Source organism: Triturus cristatus, chromosome 1_1 (assembly GCF_964204655.1).
Source record: "Triturus cristatus chromosome 1_1, aTriCri1.1, whole genome shotgun sequence".
In the NCBI taxonomy this organism is placed as follows: domain Eukaryota; kingdom Metazoa; phylum Chordata; class Amphibia; order Caudata; family Salamandridae; genus Triturus; species Triturus cristatus.
The window spans coordinates 662,411,544-662,436,718 of record NC_140579.1 but is presented as its reverse complement, the minus strand read 5'-3'; positions in this window follow the sequence as shown (position 1 = coordinate 662,436,718).

The following is a 25,175-nucleotide window of genomic DNA, read 5'->3' as shown; positions in this document are numbered from 1 at the left end:
GTACCCTAAACCCTAAAACACTACCCCAGCATGACCCCCTACACTACCCAAACACCACTGCAGTACCCTAAACCCTAAAATACTACCCCAGCACGACCCCCTACACTACCCAAACACCGCTGCACTACCCTAAACCCTAAAACACTACCCCCAACAGTACCCCCTACACTGCCCAAATACAACTGCACTACCCTAAACCCTAAACCAATACCCCCAGCATGACCCCCTACACTACCCAAACACCACTGCACTGCCCTAAACCCTAAAACACTACCCCCCAGCATGACCCACTACTCTACCCTAACACCACTGTACTACCCTAAACCCTAAAACACTCCCCCCAGCACCACTCCCTACACTACCCAAACACCACTGCACTACCCTAAACTCTAAAACACTACCCCCAGAATGACCCCTACACTACACAAACACCACTGCACTACCCTAAACCCTAAGACACTTTCCCCTATACTACACAATCCCCACTGCACCACCCTAAACCCTAAAACACTACCCCCAGCATGACCCCCTACACTAAACGAACACCACTGCTCTACCCAAAACTCTAAAACACTACCCCAGCACGACCCCCTACACTACAAAAACACCACTGCACTACCCTAAACCCTAAAACACTCCCCAGCACCACTCCCTATACTACAGAAACACCACTGCACTACCCTAAACCCTAAAAAACTACCCCCAGCACGACTCCCTACACTACCCGAACACCACTGCTCTAACCAAAACTCTAAAACACTACCCCAGCACGATCCCCTACACTAACCAAATACCACAGCACTACCATAAACCCTAAAACACTACCCCCAACACGACCCCCTACACTACCCGAACACCACTGCACTACCCTAAACCCTAAAACACTACCCCCAGCACAACCCCCTACACTACCCAAACACCACTGCACTACCCTAAACCCTAACCCTACCCCCAGCACAACCCCATACACTACACGAACACCACTGCACTACCCTAAACCCTACAACACTCCCAGCACGACTCCCTACACTACCCTAACACCACTGTACTACCCTAAACCCTGAAACACTACCCACAGCACAACTCCCTACACTACACAAACATCACTGCACAACCCTAAACCCTAAAACACTACCCCAGCACGATCCGCTACACTAGCCAAACACCACTGCACTACCCTAAACCCTAAAACAAGACCCCCTACACTACACGAACACGACTGAACTACCCTAAACCCTAAAACACTACCCCCAGCATGACCCCCTACACTACACAAACACCACTGCACTACACTAAACCCTAAAACACTACCCCCTACAATACCCAAAAACCACTGCACTACCCTAAACCCTAAAACCCTACCCCCAGAAGTACCCCTCATACTACCCAAACACCACTGCACTACCCTAAACCGTGAAACACTACCCCCAGCAGTACCCCCTACACTACCCAAACACCACTGCACTACCATAAACCCTAAAACACTACCTCCAGCAGTACCCCCTACACTACCCAACCACCACTGCACTACCCTAAACCCTAAATTACTACCCCCAGCATGACCCTCTACACTACCCAAACACCACTGCACTGCCCTAAACCCTAAAACAGTACCCCAGCACGACCCCCTATATTACCAAAACACCACTGCACTACACTAAACCCTAAAATACTCCCCCAGCACGACTCCCTACACTACCCAAACACCACTGCACTACCCTAAACTCTAAAACACTACCCCCAGAATGACCCCTACACTACACAAACACCACTGCACTACCCTAAACCCTAAGACACTTTCCCCTATACTACACAATCCCCACTGCACCACCCTAAACCCTAAAACACTACCCCCAGCATGACCCCCTACACTACAAAAACACCACTGCACTACCCTAAACCCTAAAACACTCCCCAGCACCACTCCCTATACTACAGAAACACCACTGCACTACCCTAAACCCTAAAAAACTACCCCCAGCACGACCCCCTACACTACCCGAACACCACTGCTCTAACCAAAACTCTAAAACACTACCCCAGCACGATCCCCTACACTAACCAAATACCACAGCACTACCATAAACCCTAAAACACTACCCCCAACACGACCCCCTACACTACCCGAACACCACTGCACTACCCTAAACCCTAAAACACTACCCCCAGCACAACCCCCTACACTACCCAAACACCACTGCACTACCCTAAACCCTAACCCTACCCCCAGCACAACCCCATACACTACACGAACACCACTGCACTACCCTAAACCCTACAACACTCCCAGCACGACTCCCTACACTACCCTAACACCACTGTACTACCCTAAACCCTGAAACACTACCCACAGCACAACTCCCTACACTACACAAACATCACTGCACAACCCTAAACCCTAAAACACTACCCCAGCACGATCCGCTACACTACACAAACACCAATGCACTACCCTAAACCCTAAAACACTACCCCCAGCACGACCCCCTACACTAGCCAAACACCACTGCACTACCCTAAACCCTAAAACAAGACCCCCTACACTACACGAACACGACTGAACTACCCTAAACCCTAAAACACTACCCCCAGCATGACCCCCTACACTACACAAACACCACTGCACTACACTAAACCCTAAAACACTACCCCCTACAATACCCAAAAACCACTGCACTACCCTAAACCCTAAAACCCTACCCCCAGAAGTACCCCCTACACTACCCAAACACCACTGCACTACCCTAAACCCTAAAACACTACCTCCAGCAGTACCCCCTACACTACCCAACCACCACTGCACTACCCTAAACCCTAAATTACTACCCCCAGCATGACCCTCTACACTACCCAAACACCACTGCACTGCCCTAAACCCTAAAACAGTACCCCAGCACGACCCCCTATATTACCAAAACACCACTGCACTACACTAAACCCTAAAATACTCCCCCAGCACGACTCCCTAAACTACCCAAACACCACTGCACTACCCTAAACCCTAAATCTACCCCCAGCACGGCCCTCTACACTACCCAAACACCACTGCACTACCCTAAAGCCTAAATCAACCCTCAGCACGACCCCCTACACTACCCAAACACCACTGCAGTACCCTAAACCCTAAAACACTACCCCAGCATGACCCCCTACACTACCCAAACACCACTGCAGTACCCTAAACCCTAAAATACTACCCCAGCACGACCCCCTACACTACCCAAACACCGCTGCACTACCCTAAACCCTAAAACACTACCCCCAACAGTACCCCCTACACTGCCCAAATACAACTGCACTACCCTAAACCCTAAACCAATACCCCCAGCATGACCCCCTACACTACCCAAACACCACTGCACTGCCCTAAACCCTAAAACACTACCCCCCAGCATGACCCTCTACTCTACCCTAACACCACTGTACTACCCTAAACCCTAAAACACTCCCCCCAGCATGACTCCCTACACTACCCAAACAACACTGCACTACCCTAAACCCTAAATCTACCCCCAGCATGACCCCTACACTACCCAAACACCACTGCACTACTCTAAACCCTAAATCTACCCTCAGCACGACCCCCTACACTACTCAAAAACCACTGAACTACCCTAAACCCTAAGACACTACACCAGCACGACCCCCTACACTACACGAACACCACTGCACTGCCCTAAACCCTAAAACACTACCCCAGCACGATCCCCTACACTTCACAAACACCACTGCACTACCCTACACCCTAAATCTACCTCAAGCACGACCCCCTACACAACACAAACACCACTGCACTACCCTAAACCCTAAACCACTACCCCCAGCACGACCCTCTACACTACCCAAACACCACTGCACTGCCCTAAACACGACCCCCAGCACGACACCCTACACTACAGAAACACCACTGCACTACCCTAAACCCTAAAACACTCCCCCCAGCACGACTCCCTACACTCCCCAAATACCACTGCACTACCCTAAACCCTAAATCTACCCCCAGCACGACCCCCTACACTACCGAAACACCACTGTACTACCCTAAACCCTAAATCTACCCTCAGCACGACCCCCTACACTATTCAAAAACCACTGCAGTACCCTAAACCCTAAATCTACCCCAGCCCGACCCCCTACACTACCCAAACATCACTGCACTACCCTAAACCGTAAACCACTACCCCCAGCATGACCCCCTACACTACCCAAACACCACTGCACTGCACTAAACACTACCCCCAGCACGACACCCTACACTACCCAAACACTACTGCACTACCCTAAACCCTAAAACACTACCCTCAGCACGACCCCCTAAACTACCCTAACACCACTGCATTACCCTAAACCCTAAAACACTACCTACACCACGACCACCTACACTACCAAAACACCACTGCACTACCCTAAGCCCTAAAACACTACCCCAGCACAACCCCCTACACTACCCAAACACCACTGCACTGCCCTAAACCCTAAAACACTACCCCCAGCACGACACCCTACACTGGATGAACACCACTGCACTGCCCTAAATCTTAAAACACTACCCCCAGCACGACCCAAACACCAGTGCACTACCCTAAACCCTAAAACACTACCCCCAGCACGACCCGCTACACTACACAAACACCAATGCACTACCCTAAACCTTAAAACACTACCCCCAGCACGACCCGCTACACTACCAAAACACTACTGCACTACCCTAAACCCTAAAACACTGAGGCATGACCCCCTACACTATCCAAACACCACTTACTACCCTAAACCCTAAAACACTACACTACACTACCCAAAGACGACTGCACTACCCTAATCCCTAAAACACTACCCCCAAACGACCCACTACACTACCCAAAAACCACTGCACTACCCTAAACCCTAAAACACTACCCGCAGCACGACCCCCTACACTACTCAAAGACCACTGCACCTCCCTAAACCCTAAAACACTACCCCCAAACGACCCCTACACTACCGAAAGACCACTGTACTACCCCAAACCCTAAAACACTACCCCCTGCACTACACAAACACCACTGCAGTATCCTAAACCCTAAAACACTACCCCCAGCACAACCCCCTACAATACCCAAACACCCTTGCACTACCCTAAACCCTAAAACACTACCAAGGCATGACCCCCTACTCTACCCAAAACACCTGTACAAGCCTAAACCCTAAAACACTACCCCCTACACTACTCAAAGACCACTGCACTACCCTAAACCCTAAAACACTAACCCCAGCAGAACCCCCTACACTACCCAAACACCACTGCTCTAACATAAACCCTAAAACACTACGCCAAGCATGATCCCCTACTCTACCCAAAGACCACTGTACTACCCTAAACCCTAAAACACGACCCCTACACTACACAAACACCACTGCAGAATCCTAAACCCTAACACACTACCCCCAGCACGATCCCTACACTACACAAATGCCACTGCACTACAATAAACCCTAAAACACTATCCCGACACTACACAAACACGACTGCACTACCCCTAAACCCTAAAACACTACCCCCAGCAGTACCACTCACACTGCCCGAACACCACTGCACTGCCATAAACCTTAAAACACCACTCCCTGCACGACCCCCTATACTGCCCAAACACCACTGCACTGCCCTAAACCCTAAAACGCCAGCCCCCTGCATGAACCCCTACATTACCCAAACACCACTGTATTATTCTAAACCCTAAATCTACCCTCAGCACGACCCCCTACACTACTCAAAAACCACTGAACTACCCTAAACCCTAAGACACTACCCCAGCACGATCCCCTACACTACACAAACGCCACTGCACTACCCTAAACCCTAAATCTACCCCCAGCACGACCCCCTACACTACCCAAACACCACTGTACTGCCCTAAACCTTAAAACACTACCCCAGCACGATCCCCTACACTACACAAACACCACTGCACTACCCTAAACCCTAAATCTACCCACAGCACGACCCCCTACACTACTCAAACACCACTGCACTGCCCTAAACACTACCCCCAGCATGTCCCCCTACACTACCCAAACACCACTGCACTACCCTAAACCCTAAAACACTACCCTCAGCACGACCCCCTACACTACCCATGCAAAAACAACAATTGATGGACAGAATGCAGAACAATGTCATACATTCACCCCAGTACAGAGATCTGGGCCTAAATCCATCGTTTTTTTGCTCACCATGCCATTCCAGTTTGAACCCAGCCATATGCAACTCAGTCTTGACCCTGTGCCCCATGGGAACAGTCCAGCCCGAACTGCCAAGCCAGGTCCTCCCTGGACTGGAAACAAGCATCCTAGGACCGGTTTCGGGCTTTCAGCCCTCGTCAGCCAGGATAGCTTGATTCCAGTGGCATGGAGAGCAAGGGACTCATGTCTGAGCATACCCTTCCCACTCGGGGTGACAAATGCAAAAACAGAACAATGGATTTAACCCAGATCTCTTGACTGGGGGAGAATGTCTGCATTGTCAGCATTCCGTCCATCATTTGTTTGTTGTAACGCTTTTCGCCCTAAGTGGGATGGGTATTCCCAGACGTGGGACCCGTGCTCGCTACGCCACTGGAGTCAAGCTATCCTGGCTGATGACGGCTGATAGCCAGAAACCGGTCCTAGGATGCTTGATTCCGGTCCAGGGAAGACATGGCTTGGCAGTTCGGGCTGGACTGTTCCCATGAGGCACAGGGTCAAGACTGATTTGCATATGGCCATGTCTAAACTGGGGTGGCGTAGTGGGCATAAGAACAATGGATTTAACCCAGATCTCTTGACTGGGGGAGAATGTCTGTATTGTTAGCATTCCGTCCATCATTTGTTTGTTGTAACGCTTTTCGCCCTAAGTGGGATGGGTATTCCCAGCCGTGGGACCCGTGCTCACTACGCCACTGGAGTCAAGCTATCCTGGCTGATGACGGCTGATAGCCAGAAACCGGTCCTAGGATGCTTGATTCCGGTCCAGGGAAGACATGGCTTGGCAGTTCGGGCTGGACTGTTCCCATGAGGCACAGGGTCAAGACTGATTTGCATATGGCCATGTCTAAACTGGGGTGGCGTAGTGGGCAAAAGAACAATGGATTTAACCCAGATCTCTTGACTGGGGGAGAATATCTGCATTGTCAGCATTCCGTCCATCATTTGTTTGTTGTAACCCCTACACTACCCAAACACCACTGCACTACCCTAAACCCTAACCCTACCCCCAGCACGACCCCATACACTACACGAACACCACTGCACTACCCAAAACCCTAAAACACCACTCCCTGCACGAACCCCTACACTGCCCAAACACCACTGCACTGCCCTAAGCCCTAAAACACCACCCCCCAGCATGAACCCCTACACTGCCCGAACACCACTGCACTGCCCTAAATCCTTAAACACCACCCCCCTGCACGACCCCCTACACTGCCCGAACACCACTGCACTACCCTAAACCCTAAAACACTACCCCAGCACGATCCCCTACACTACACAAACACCACTGCACTACCCAAAACCCTAAATCTACCTCAAGCACGACCCCCTACACAACACAAACACCACTGCACTACCCTAAACCCTAAACCACTACCCCCAGCACGACCCCCTACACTACCCAAACACCACTGCACTGCCCTAAACACTACCCCCAGCACGACACCCTACACTACCCAAACATCACTGCAATAGCCTAAACCCTAAAACACTCCCCCAGCATGACTCCCTACACTTCCCAAACACCACTGCACTACCCTAAACCTCTAAATCAACCCCCAGCACGACCCACTACACTACCGAAACACCACTGCACTACCCTAAACCGTTAATCTACCCTCAGCACGACCCCCTACACTACATAAAAACCACTGCAGTAGCCTAAACCCTAAATCTACCCCCAGGCCGACCCCCTTACACTACTCAAACACCACTGCACTATCCTAAACCACTACCCCCAGAACGACCCCCTACACTACCCAAACACCACTGCACTGCCCTAAACACTACCCACAGCACGACACCCTACACTACCCAAACACAACTCCAATACCCTAATCCCTAAAACACTCCCCAGCACCACTCCCTACACTACCCAAACACCACTGCACTACCCTAAACCCTAAAACACTACCACCAGAATGACCCCTACACTACATAAACAACACTGCACTACCCTAAACCCTAAGACACTTTCCCCTATACTACACAATCCCCACTGCACCACCCTAAACCCTAAAACACTACCCCCAGCATGACCCCCTACACTACCCGAACACCACTGCTCTACCCAAAACTCTAACACACTACCCCAGCACGACCCCCTACACTACACAAACACCACTGTACTACCCTAAACCCTAAAACACTCCCCCGGCACCACTCCCTATACTACACAAACACCACTGCACTACCCTAAACCCTAAAAAACTACCCCCAGCATGACCCCCTACACTACCCGAACACCACTGCTCTAACCAAAACTCTAAAACACTACCCCAGCACGACCCCCTACACTAACCAAATACCACAGCACTACCATAAACCCTAAAACACTACCCCCAACACGACCCCCTACACTACCCGAACACCACTGCACTACCCTAAACCCTAAAACACTACCCCCAGCACGACCCCCTACACTACCCAAACACCACTGCACTACCCTAAACCCTAAAAAACTACCCCAGCACGATCCCCTACACTACACAAACACCACTGCACTACCCTAAACCCTAAATCTACCTCAAGCACGACCCCCTACACAACACAAACACCACTGCACTACCCTAAACCCTAAACCACTACCCCCAGCACGACCCCCTACACTACCCAAACACCACTGCACTGCCTTAAACACTACCCCCAGCACGACACCCTAGACTACCCAAACATCACTGCAATACCCTAAACCCTAAAACACTCCCCCAGCACGACCCCCTACACTAACCAAATACCACAGCACTACCATAAACCCTAAAGCACTACCCCCAACACGACCCCTACACTACCCGAACACCACTGCACTACCCTAAACCCTAAAACACTACCCCCAGCACGACCCCCTACACTACCCAAACACCACTGCACTACCCTAAACCCTAAAACCCTACCCCCAGCACGACCCCCTACACTACCCAAACACCACTGCACTACCCTAAACCCTAACCCTACCCCCAGCACAACCCCATACACTACACGAACACCACTGCACTACCCTAAACCCTACAACACTCCCAGCACGACTCCCTACACTACCCTAACACCACTGTACTACCCTAAACTCTGAAACACTACCCACAGCACAACTCCCTACACTACACAAACACCACTGCACTGCCCTAAACAATAAAACACTACCCCCAGCACGATTCCCTACACTAGATAAACCCCACTGCACTGCCCTAAACCCTAAAACACTACCCCCAGCACGACCCCCTACACAACCCAAACATCACTGCACAACCCTAAACCCTAAAACACTACCCCAGCACGATCCGCTACACTACACAAACACCAATGCACTACCCTAAACCCTAAAACACTACCCCCAGCACGACCCCCTACACTAGCCAAACACCACTGCACTACCCTAAACCCTAAAACACGACCCCTACACTACACAAACACGACTGAACTACCCTAAACCCTAAAACACTACCCCCAGCATGACCCCCTACACTACACAAACACCACTGCACTACCCTAAACCCTAAAACACTACCCCCTACAATACCCAAAAACCACTGCACTACCCTAAACCCTAAAACCCTACCCCCAGAAGTACCCCTCAAACTACCCAAACACCACTGCACTACCCTAAACCGTGAAACACTACCCCGAGCAGTACCCCCTACACTACCCAAACACCACTGCACTACCCTAAACCCTAAAACACTACCTCCAGCAGTACCCCTACACTACCCAACCACCACTGCACTACCCTAAACCCTAAACTACTAGCCCAAGCACGACCCTCTACTCTACCCAAACACCACTGCACTGCCCTAAACCCTAAAACACTACCCCAGCACGACCCCCTATATTACCAAAACACCATGGCACTACACTAAACCCTAAAATACTCCCCCAGCACGACTCCCTAAACTACCCAAACACCACTGCACTACCCTAAATCTACCCCCAGCACTGCCCTCTACACTACCCAAACACCACTGCACTACCCTAAAGCCTAAATCAACCCTCGGCACGACCCCCTACACTACCCAAACACCACTGCAGTACCCTAAACCCTAAAACACTACCCCAGCATGACCCCCTACACTACCCAAACACCACTGCACTACCCTAAACCCTAAAATACTACCCCAGCACGACCCCCTATGCTACCCAAACACCGCTGCACTACCCTAAACCCTAAAACACTACCCCCAACAGTACCCCCTACACTACCCAAATACCACTGCACTACCCTAAACCCTAAACCACTACCCCCAGCATGACCCCCTACACTACCCAAACACCACTGCACTGCCCTAAACCCTAAAACACTACCCCCAGCATGACCCACTACACTACCCAAACACCACTGTACTACCCTAAACCCTAAAACCCTCCCCCCAGCATGACTCCCTACACTACCCAAACAACACTGCACTACCCTAAACCCTAAATCTACCCCCAGCATGACCCCCTACACTACCCAAACACCACTGCACTACCCTAAACCTCTAAATCTACCCCCAGCACGACCCACTACACTACCGAAACACCACAGCACTACCCTAAACCGTTAATCTACCCTCAGCACGACCCCCTACACTACCCAAACACCACTGCACTACCCTAAACCCTAACCCTACCCCCAGCACAACCCCATACACTACACGAACACCACTGCACTACCCTAAACCCTACAACACTCCCAGCACGACTCCCTACACTACCCTAACACCACTGCACTACCCTAAACCCTGAAACACTACCCACAGCACAACTCCCTACACTACACAAACACCACTGCACTGCCCTAAACAATAAAACACTACCCCCAGCACGATCCCCTACACTAGATAAACCCCACTGCACTGCCCTAAACCCTAAAACACTACCCCCAGCACGACCCCCTACACAACCCAAACATCACTGCACAACCCTAAACCCTAAAACACTACCCCAGCACGATCCGCTACACTACACAAACACCAATGCACTACCCTAAACCCTAAAACACTACCCCCAGCACGACCCTCTACACTAGCCAAACACCACTGCACTACCCTAAACCCTAAAACACGACCCCTAAACTACACAAACACGACTGAACTACCCTAAACCCTAAAACACTACCCCCAGCATGACCCCCTACACTACACAAACACCACTGCACTACCCTAAACCCTAAAACACTACCCCCTACAATACCCCAAAACCACTGCACTACCCTAAACCCTAAAACCCTACCCCCAGAAGTACCCCTCAAACTACCCAAACACCACTGCACTACCCTAAACCGTGAAACACTACCCCGAGCAGTACCCTCTACTCTACCCAAACACCACTGCACTGCCCTAAACCCTAAAACACTACCCCAGCACGACCCCCTATATTACCAAAACACCATGGCACTACACTAAACCCTAAAATACTCCCCCAGCACGACTCCCTAAACTACCCAAACACCACTGCACTACCCTAAATCTACCCCCAGCACTGCCCTCTACACTACCCAAACACCACTGCACTACCCTAAAGCCTAAATCAACCCTCAGCACGACCCCCTACACTACCCAAACACCACTGCAGTACCCTAAACCCTAAAACACTACCCCAGCATGACCCCCTACACTACCCAAACACCACTGCACTACCCCAAACCCTAAAATACTACCCCAGCACGACCCCCTATGCTACCCAAACACCGCTGCACTACCCTAAACCCTAAAACACTACCCCCAACAGTACCCCCTACACTACCCAAATACCACTGCACTACCCTAAACCCTAAACCACTACCCCCAGCATGACCCCCTACACTACCCAAACACCACTGCACTGCCCTAAACCCTAAAACACTACCCCCAGCATGACCCACTACACTACCCAAACACCACTGTACTACCCTAAACCCTAAAACCCTCCCCCCAGCATGACTCCCTACACTACCCAAACAACACTGCACTACCCTAAACCCTAAATCTACCCCCAGCATGACCCCCTACACTACCCAAACACTACTGCACTACTCTAAACCCTAAATCTACCCTCAGCACGACCCCCTACACTACTCAAAAACCACTGAACTACCCTAAACCCTAAAACACTACCCCAGCACGACCCCCTACACTACACAAACACCACTGCACTGCCCTAAACCCTAAAACACTACCCCAGCACGATCCCCTACACTACACAAACACCACTGCACTACCTTACACCCTAAATCTACCTCAAGCACGACCCCCTACACAACACAAACTCCACTGCACTACCCTAAACCCTAAACCACTACCCCCAGCACGACCCCCTACACTACCCAAACACCACTGCACTGCCCTAAACCTTAAAACACTACCCCCAGCACGACCCGCTACACTACCAAAACACTACTGCACTACCCTAAACCCTAAAACACTGAGGCATGACCCCCTACACTATCCAAACACCACTTACTACCCTAAACCCTAAAACACTACCCGCAGCACGACCCCCTACACTACCCAAAGACGACTGCACTACCCTAATCCCTAAAACACTACCCCCAAACGACCCACTACACTACCCAAAAACCACTGCACTACCCTAAACCCTAAAACACTACCCGCAGCACGACCCCCTACACTACTCAAAGACCACTGCACCTCCCTAAACCCTAAAACACTACCCCCAAACGACCCCTACACTACCGAAAGACCACTGTACTACCCCAAACCCTAAAACACTACCCCCTGCACTACACAAACACCACTGCAGTATCCTAAACCCTAAAACACTACCCCCAGCACAACCCTCTACAATACCCAAACACCCTTGCACTACCCTAAACCCTAAAACACTACCAAGGCATGACCCCCTACTCTACCCAAAACACCTGTACAAGCCTAAACCCTAAAACACTACCCCCTACACTACTCAAAGACCACTGCACTACCCTAAACCCTAAAACACTAACCCCAGCAGAACCCCCTACACTACCCAAACACCACTGCTCTAACATAAACCCTAAAACACTACGCCAAGCATGATCCCCTACTCTACCCAAAGACCACTGTACTACCCTAAACCCTAAAACACGACCCCTACACTACACAAACACCACTGCAGAATCCTAAACCCTAACACACTACCCCCAGCACGATCCCTACACTACACAAATGCCACTGCACTACAATAAACCCTAAAACACTATCCCGACACTACACAAACACGACTGCACTACCCCTAAACCCTAAAACACTACCCCCAGCAGTACCACTCACACTGCCCGAACACCACTGCACTGCCATAAACCTTAAAACACCACTCCCTGCACGACCCCCTATACTGCCCAAACACCACTGCACTGCCCTAAACCCTAAAACGCCAGCCCCCTGCATGAACCCCTACATTACCCAAACACCACTGTATTATTCTAAACCCTAAATCTACCCTCAGCACGACCCCCTACACTACTCAAAAACCACTGAACTACCCTAAACCCTAAGACACTACCCCAGCACGATCCCCTACACTACACAAACGCCACTGCACTACCCTAAACCCTAAATCTACCCCCAGCACGACCCCCTACACTACCCAAACACCACTGTACTGCCCTAAACCTTAAAACACTACCCCAGCACGATCCCCTACACTACACAAACACCACTGCACTACCCTAAACCCTAAATCTACCCACAGCACGACCCCCTACACTACTCAAACACCACTGCACTGCCCTAAACACTACCCCCAGCACGACCCCCTACACTTCCCAAACACCACTGCACTACCCTAAACCTCTAAATCAACCCCCAGCACGACCCACTACACTACCGAAACACCACTGCACTACCCTAAACCGTTAATCTACCCTCAGCACGACCCCCTACACTACATAAAAACCACTGCAGTAGCCTAAACCCTAAATCTACCCCCAGGCCGACCCCCTTACACTACTCAAACACCACTGCACTATCCTAAACCACTACCCCCAGAACGACCCCCTACACTACCCAAACACCACTGCACTGCCCTAAACACTACCCACAGCACGACACCCTACACTACCCAAACACAACTCCAATACCCTAATCCCTAAAACACTCCCCAGCACCACTCCCTACACTACCCAAACACCACTGCACTACGCTAAACCCTAAAACACTACCACCAGAATGACCCCTACACTACATAAACAACACTGCACTACCCTAAACCCTAAGACACTTTCCCCTATACTACACAATCCCCACTGCACCACCCTAAACCCTAAAACACTACCCCCAGCATGACCCCCTACACTACCCGAACACCACTGCTCTACCCAAAACTCTAACACACTACCCCAGCACGACCCCCTACACTACACAAACACCACTGTACTACCCTAAACCCTAAAACACTCCCCCGGCACCACTCCCTATACTACACAAACACCACTGCACTACCCTAATCCCTAAAAAACTACCCCCAGCATGACCCCCTACACTACCCGAACACCACTGCTCTAACCAAAACTCTAAAACACTACCCCAGCACGACCCCCTACACTAACCAAATACCACAGCACTACCATAAACCCTAAAACACTACCCCCAACACGACCCCCTACACTACCCGAACACCACTGCACTACCCTAAACCCTAAAACACTACCACCAGAATGACCCCTACACTACATAAACAACACTGCACTACCCTAAACCCTAAGACACTTTCCCCTATACTACACAATCCCCACTGCACCACCCTAAACCCTAAAACACTACCCCCAGCATAACCCCCTACACTACCCAAACACCACTGCTCTACCCAAAACTCTAACACACTACCCCAGCACGACCCCCTACACTACACAAACACCACTGTACTACCCTAAACCCTAAAACACTCCCCCGGCACCACTCCCTATACTACACAAACACCACTGCACTACCCTAAACCCTAAAAAACTACCCCCAGCACGACCCCCTTCACTACCCGAACACCACTGCTCTAACCAAAACTCTAAAACACTACCCCAGCACGACCCCCTACACTAACCAAATACCACAGCACTACCATAAACCCTAAAGCACTACCCCCAACACGACCCCCTACACTACCCGAACACCACTGCACTACCCTAAACCCTAAAACACTACCCCCAGCACGACCCCCTACACTACCCAAACACCACTGCACTACCCTAAACCCTAACCCTACCCCCAGCACAACCCCATACACTACACGAACACCACTGCACTACCCTAAACCCTACAACACTCCCAGCACGACTCCCTACACTACCCTAACACCACTGCACTACCCTAAACCCTGAAACACTACCCACAGCACAACTCCCTACACTACACAAACACCACTGCACTGCCCTAAACAATAAAACACTACCCCCAGCACGATCCCCTACACTAGATAAACCCCACTGCACTGCCCTAAACCCTAAAACACTACCCCCAGCACGACCCCCTACACAACCCAAACATCACTGCACAACCCTAAACCCTAAAACACTACCCCAGCACGATCCGCTACACTACACAAACACCAATGCACTACCCTAAACCCTAAAACACTACCCCCAGCACGACCCCCTACACTAGCCAAACACCACTGCACTACCCTAAACCCTAAAACACGACCCCTAAACTACACAAACACGACTGAACTACCCTAAACCCTAAAACACTACCCCCAGCATGACCCCCTACACTACACAAACACCACTGCACTACCCTAAACCCTAAAACACTACCCCCTACAATACCCCAAAACCACTGCACTACCCTAAACCCTAAAACCCTACCCCCAGAAGTACCCCTCAAACTACCCAAACACCACTGCACTACCCTAAACCGTGAAACACTACCCCGAGCAGTACCCTCTACTCTACCCAAACACCACTGCACTGCCCTAAACCCTAAAACACTACCCCAGCACGACCCCCTATATTACCAAAACACCATGGCACTACACTAAACCCTAAAATACTCCCCCAGCACGACTCCCTAAACTACCCAAACACCACTGCACTACCCTAAATCTACCCCCAGCACTGCCCTCTACACTACCCAAACACCACTGCACTACCCTAAAGCCTAAATCAACCCTCAGCACGACCCCCTACACTACCCAAACACCACTGCAGTACCCTAAACCCTAAAACACTACCCCAGCATGACCCCCTACACTACCCAAACACCACTGCACTACCCCAAACCCTAAAATACTACCCCAGCACGACCCCCTATGCTACCCAAACACCGCTGCACTACCCTAAACCCTAAAACACTACCCCCAACAGTACCCCCTACACTACCCAAATACCACTGCACTACCCTAAACCCTAAACCACTACCCCCAGCATGACCCCCTACACTACCCAAACACCACTGCACTGCCCTAAACCCTAAAACACTACCCCCAGCATGACCCACTACACTACCCAAACACCACTGTACTACCCTAAACCCTAAAACCCTCCCCCCAGCATGACTCCCTACACTACCCAAACAACACTGCACTACCCTAAACCCTAAATCTACCCCCAGCATGACCCCCTACACTACCCAAACACTACTGCACTACTCTAAACCCTAAATCTACCCTCAGCACGACCCCCTACACTACTCAAAAACCACTGAACTACCCTAAACCCTAAAACACTACCCCAGCACGACCCCCTACACTACACAAACACCACTGCACTGCCCTAAACCCTAAAACACTACCCCAGCACGATCCCCTACACTACACAAACACCACTGCACTACCTTACACCCTAAATCTACCTCAAGCACGACCCCCTACACAACACAAACTCCACTGCACTACCCTAAACCCTAAACCACTACCCCCAGCACGACCCCCTACACTACCCAAACACCACTGCACTGCCCTAAACCTTAAAACACTACCCCCAGCACGACCCGCTACACTACCAAAACACTACTGCACTACCCTAAACCCTAAAACACTGAGGCATGACCCCCTACACTATCCAAACACCACTTACTACCCTAAACCCTAAAACACTACCCGCAGCACGACCCCCTACACTACCCAAAGACGACTGCACTACCCTAATCCCTAAAACACTACCCCCAAACGACCCACTACACTACCCAAAAACCACTGCACTACCCTAAACCCTAAAACACTACCCGCAGCACGACCCCCTACACTACTCAAAGACCACTGCACCTCCCTAAACCCTAAAACACTACCCCCAAACGACCCCTACACTACCGAAAGACCACTGTACTACCCCAAACCCTAAAACACTACCCCCTGCACTACACAAACACCACTGCAGTATCCTAAACCCTAAAACACTACCCCCAGCACAACCCCCTACAATACCCAAACACCCTTGCACTACCCTAAACCCTAAAACACTACCAAGGCATGACCCCCTACTCTACCCAAAACACCTGTACAAGCCTAAACCCTAAAACACTACCCCCTACACTACTCAAAGACCACTGCACTACCCTAAACCCTAAAACACTAACCCCAGCAGAACCCCCTACACTACCCAAACACCACTGCTCTAACATAAACCCTAAAACACTACGCCAAGCATGATCCCCTACTCTACCCAAAGACCACTGTACTACCCTAAACCCTAAAACACGACCCCTACACTACACAAACACCACTGCAGAATCCTAAACCCTAACACACTACCCCCAGCACGATCCCTACACTACACAAATGCCACTGCACTACAATAAACCCTAAAACACTATCCCGACACTACACAAACACGACTGCACTACCCCTAAACCCTAAAACACTACCCCCAGCAGTACCACTCACACTGCCCGAACACCACTGCACTGCCATAAACCTTAAAACACCACTCCCTGCACGACCCCCTATACTGCCCAAACACCACTGCACTGCCCTAAACCCTAAAACGCCAGCCCCCTGCATGAACCCCTACATTACCCAAACACCACTGTATTATTCTAAACCCTAAATCTACCCTCAGCACGACCCCCTACACTACTCAAAAACCACTGAACTACCCTAAACCCTAAGACACTACCCCAGCACGATCCCCTACACTACACAAACGCCACTGCACTACCCTAAACCCTAAATCTACCCCCAGCACGACCCCCTACACTACCCAAACACCACTGTACTGCCCTAAACCTTAAAACACTACCCCAGCACGATCCCCTACACTACACAAACACCACTGCACTACCCTAAACCCTAAATCTACCCACAGCACGACCCCCTACACTACTCAAACACCACTGCACTGCCCTAAACACTACCCCCAGCACGACCCCTACACTTCCCAAACACCACTGCACTACCCTAAACCTCTAAATCAACCCCCAGCACGACCCACTACACTACCGAAACACCACTGCACTACCCTAAACCGTTAATCTACCCTCAGCACGACCCCCTACACTACATAAAAACCACTGCAGTAGCCTAAACCCTAAATCTACCCCCAGGCCGACCCCCTTACACTACTCAAACACCACTGCACTATCCTAAACCACTACCCCCAGAACGACCCCCTACACTACCCAAACACCACTGCACTGCCCTAAACACTACCCACAGCACGACACCCTACACTACCCAAACACAACTCCAATACCCTAATCCCTAAAACACTCCCCAGCACCACTCCCTACACTACCCAAACACCACTGCACTACGCTAAACCCTAAAACACTACCACCAGAATGACCCCTACACTACATAAACAACACTGCACTACCCTAAACCCTAAGACACTTTCCCCTATACTACACAATCCCCACTGCACCACCCTAAACCCTAAAACACTACCCCCAGCATGACCCCCTACACTACCCGAACACCACTGCTCTACCCAAAACTCTAACACACTACCCCAGCACGACCCCCTACACTACACAAACACCACTGTACTACCCTAAACCCTAAAACACTCCCCCGGCACCACTCCCTATACTACACAAACACCACTGCACTACCCTAATCCCTAAAAAACTACCCCCAGCATGACCCCCTACACTACCCGAACACCACTGCTCTAACCAAAACTCTAAAACACTACCCCAGCACGACCCCCTACACTAACCAAATACCACAGCACTACCATAAACCCTAAAACACTACCCCCAACACGACCCCCTACACTACCCGAACACCACTGCACTACCCTAAACCCTAAAACACTACCCCCAGCACGACCCCCTACACTACCCAAACACCACTGCACTACCCTAAACCCTAAAAAACTACCCCAGCACGATCCCCTACACTACACAAACACCACTGCACTACCCTAAACCCTAAATCTACCTCAAGCACGACCCCCTACACAACACAAACACCACTGCACTACCCTAAACCCTAAACCACTACCCCCAGCACGACCCCCTACACTACCCAAACACCACTGCACTGCCTTAAACACTACCCCCAGCACGACACCCTACACTACCCAAACATCACTGCAATACCCTAAACCCTAAAACACTCCCCCAGCACGACCCCCTACACTAACCAAATACCACAGCACTACCATAAACCCTAAAGCACTACCCCCAACACGACCCCTACACTACCCGAACACCACTGCACTACCCTAAACCCTAAAACACTACCCCCAGCACGACCCCCTACACTACCCAAACACCACTGCACTACCCTAAACCCTAAAACCCTACCCCCAGCACGACCCCCTACACTACCCAAACACCACTGCACTACCCTAAACCCTAACCCTACCCCCAGCACAACCCCATACACTACACGAACACCACTGCACTACCCTAAACCCTACAACACTCCCAGCACGACTCCCTACACTACCCTAACACCACTGTACTACCCTAAACTCTGAAACACTACCCACAGCACAACTCCCTACACTACACAAACACCACTGCACTGCCCTAAACAATAAAACACTACCCCCAGCACGATTCCCTACACTAGATAAACCCCACTGCACTGCCCTAAACCCTAAAACACTACCCCCAGCACGACCCCCTACACAACCCAAACATCACTGCACAACCCTAAACCCTAAAACACTACCCCAGCACGATCCGCTACACTACACAAACACCAATGCACTACCCTAAACCCTAAAACACTACCCCCAGCACGACCCCCTACACTAGCCAAACACCACTGCACTACCCTAAACCCTAAAACACGACCCCTACACTACACAAACACGACTGAACTACCCTAAACCCTAAAACACTACCCCCAGCATGACCCCCTACACTACACAAACACCACTGCACTACCCTAAACCCTAAAACACTACCCCCTACAATACCCAAAAACCACTGCACTACCCTAAACCCTAAAACCCTACCCCCAGAAGTACCCCTCAAACTACCCAAACACCACTGCACTACCCTAAACCATGAAACACTACCCCGAGCAGTACCCCCTACACTACCCAAACACCACTGCACTACCCTAAACCCTAAAACACTACCTCCAGCAGTACCCCTACACTACCCAACCACCACTGCACTACCCTAAACCCTAAACTACTAGCCCAAGCACGACCCTCTACTCTACCCAAACACCACTGCACTGCCCTAAACCCTAAAACACTACCCCAGCACGACCCCCTATATTACCAAAACACCATGGCACTACACTAAACCCTAAAATACTCCCCCAGCACGACTCCCTAAACTACCCAAACACCACTGCACTACCCTAAATCTACCCCCAGCACTGCCCTCTACACTACCCAAACACCACTGCACTACCCTAAAGCCTAAATCAACCCTCGGCACGACCCCCTACACTACCCAAACACCACTGCAGTACCCTAAACCCTAAAACACTACCCCAGCATGACCCCCTACACTACCCAAACACCACTGCACTACCCTAAACCCTAAAATACTACCCCAGCACGACCCCCTATGCTACCCAAACACCGCTGCACTACCCTAAACCCTAAAACACTACCCCCAACAGTACCCCCTACACTACCCAAATACCACTGCACTACCCTAAACCCTAAACCACTACCCCCAGCATGACCCCCTACACTACCCAAACACCACTGCACTGCCCTAAACCCTAAAACACTACCCCCAGCATGACCCACTACACTACCCAAACACCACTGTACTACCCTAAACCCTAAAACCCTCCCCCCAGCATGACTCCCTACACTACCCAAACAACACTGCACTACCCTAAACCCTAAATCTACCCCCAGCATGACCCCCTACACTACCCAAACACCACTGCACTACCCTAAACCTCTAAATCTACCCCCAGCACGACCCACTACACTACCGAAACACCACAGCACTACCCTAAACCGTTAATCTACCCTCAGCACGACCCCCTACACTACATAAAAACCACTGCAGTAGCCTAAACCCTAAATCTACCCCTAGCCTGACCCCTTACACTACTCAAACACCACTGCACTATCCTAAACCACTACCCCCAGAACGACCCCCTACACTACCCAAACACCACTGCACTGCCCTAAACACTACCCACAGCACGACACCCTACACTACCCAAACACAACTCCAATACCCTAAACCCTAAAACACTCCCCAGCACCACTCCCTACACTACCCAAACACCACTGCACTACCATAAACCCTAAAACACTACCACCAGAATGACCCCTACACTACATAAACAACACTGCACTACCCTAAACCCTAAGACACTTTCCCCTATACTACACAATCCCCACTGCACCACCCTAAACCCTAAAACACTACCCCCAGCATAACCCCCTACACTACCCAAACACCACTGCTCTACCCAAAACTCTAACACACTACCCCAGCACGACCCCCTACACTACACAAACACCACTGTACTACCCTAAACCCTAAAACACTCCCCCGGCACCACTCCCTATACTACACAAACACCACTGCACTACCCTAAACCCTAAAAAACTACCCCCAGCACGACCCCCTACACTACCCGAACACCACTGCTCTAACCAAAACTCTAAAACACTACCCCAGCACGACCCCCTACACTAACCAAATACCACAGCACTACCATAAACCCTAAAGCACTACCCCCAACACGACCCCCTACACTACCCGAACACCACTGCACTACCCTAAACCCTAAAACACTACCCCCAGCACGACCCCCTACACTACCCAAACACCACTGCACTACCCTAAACCCTAACCCTACCCCCAGCACAACCCCATACACTACACGAACACCACTGCACTACCCTAAACCCTACAACACTCCCAGCACGACTCCCTACACTACCCTAACACCACTGCACTACCCTAAACCCTGAAACACTACCCACAGCACAACTCCCTACACTACACAAACACCACTGCACTGCCCTAAACAATAAAACACTACCCCAGCACGATCCCCTACACTAGATAAACCCCACTGCACTGCCCTAAACCCTAAAACACTACCCCCAGCACGACCCCCTACACAACCCAAACATCACTGCACAACCCTAAACCCTAAAACACTACCCCAGCACGATCCGCTACACTACACAAACACCAATGCACTACCCTAAACCCTAAAACACTACCCCCAGCACGACCCCCTACACTAGCCAAACACCACTGCACTACCCTAAACCCTAAAACACGACCCCTAAACTACACAAACACGACTGAACTACCCTAAACCCTAAAACACTACCCCCAGCATGACCCCCTACACTACACAAACACCACTGCACTACCCTAAACCCTAAAACACTACCCCCTACAATACCCCAAAACCACTGCACTACCCTAAACCCTAAAACCCTACCCCCAGAAGTACCCCTCAAACTACCCAAACACCACTGCACTACCCTAAACCGTGAAACACTACCCCGAGCAGTACCCTCTACTCTACCCAAACACCACTGCACTGCCCTAAACCCTAAAACACTACCCCAGCACGACCCCCTATATTACCAAAACACCATGGCACTACACTAAACCCTAAAATACTCCCCCAGCACGACTCCCTAAACTACCCAAACACCACTGCACTACCCTAAATCTACCCCCAGCACTGCCCTCTACACTACCCAAACACCACTGCACTACCCTAAAGCCTAAATCAACCCTCAGCACGACCCCCTACACTACCCAAACACCACTGCAGTACCCTAAACCCTAAAACACTACCCCAGCATGACCCCCTACACTACCCAAACACCACTGCACTACCCCAAACCCTAAAATACTACCCCAGCACGACCCCCTATGCTACCCAAACACCGCTGCACTACCCTAAACCCTAAAACACTACCCCCAACAGTACCCCCTACACTACCCAAATACCACTGCACTACCCTAAACCCTAAACCACTACCCCCAGCATGACCCCCTACACTACCCAAACACCACTGCACTGCCCTAAACCCTAAAACACTACCCCCAGCATGACCCACTACACTACCCAAACACCACTGTACTACCCTAAACCCTAAAACCCTCCCCCCAGCATGACTCCCTACACTACCCAAACAACACTGCACTACCCTAAACCCTAAATCTACCCCCAGCATAACCCCCTACACTACCCAAACACTACTGCACTACTCTAAACCCTAAATCTACCCTCAGCACGACCCCCTACACTACTCAAAAACCACTGAACTACCCTAAACCCTAAAACACTACCCCAGCACGACCCCCTACACTACACAAACACCACTGCACTGCCCTAAACCCTAAAACACTACCCCAGCACGATCCCCTACACTACACAAACACCACTGCACTACCTTACACCCTAAATCTACCTCAAGCACGACCCCCTACACAACACAAACTCCACTGCACTACCCTAAACCCTAAACCACTACCCCCAGCACGACCCCCTACACTACCCAAACACCACTGCACTGCCCTAAACACGACCCCCAGCACGACACCCTACACTACAGAAACACCACTGCACTACCTTAAACCCTAAAACACTCCCTCCAGCACGACTCCCTACACTCCCCAAACACCAATGCACTACCCTAAACCCTAAATCTACCCCCATCACGACCCCCTACACTACCGAAACACCACTGTACTACCCTAAACCCTAAATCTACCCTCAGAACGACCCCCTACACTACTCAAAAACCACTGCAGTACCCTAAACCCTAAATCTACCCCCAGCCCGACCCCCTACACTACTCAAACACCACTGCACTACCCTAAACCCTAAACCACTACCCCCAGCACGACTCCCTACACTCCCCAAACACCAATGCACTACCCTAAACCCTAAATCTACCCCCAGCACGACCCCCTACACTACCGAAACACCACTGTACTACCCTAAACCCTAAATCTACCCTCAGAACGACCCCCTACACTACTCAAAAACCACTGCAGTACCCTAAACCCTAAATCTACCCCCAGCCCGACCCCCTACACTACTCAAACACCACTGCACTACCCTAAACCCTAAACCACTACCCCCAGCACAACCCCCTACACTACCCAAACACCACTGCACTGCACTAAACACTACCCCCAGCACGACACCCTACACTACCCAAACACCACTGCACTACCCTAAACCATAAAACACTACCCTCAGCACGACCCCCTAAACTACCCTAACACCACTGCATTACCCTAAACCCGAAAACACTACCTACAGCACGACCACCTACACTACCAAAACACCACTGCACTACCCTAAGCCCTAAAACACTACCCCAGCACAACCCCCTACACTACCCAAACACCACTGCACTGCCCTAAACCCTAAAACACTACCCCCAGCACAACCCCCTACATTGGATGAACACCACTGCACTGCCCTAAATCTTAAAACACTACCCCCAGCACGACCCCCTACACGACCCAAACACCAGTGCACTACCCTAAACCCTAAAACACTACCCCCAGCACGACCCGCTACACTACACAAACACCAATGCACTACCCTAAACCTTAAAAAACTACCCACAGCACGACCCGCTACACTACCCAAACACCACTGCACTACCCTAAACCCTAAAACACTGAGGCATGACC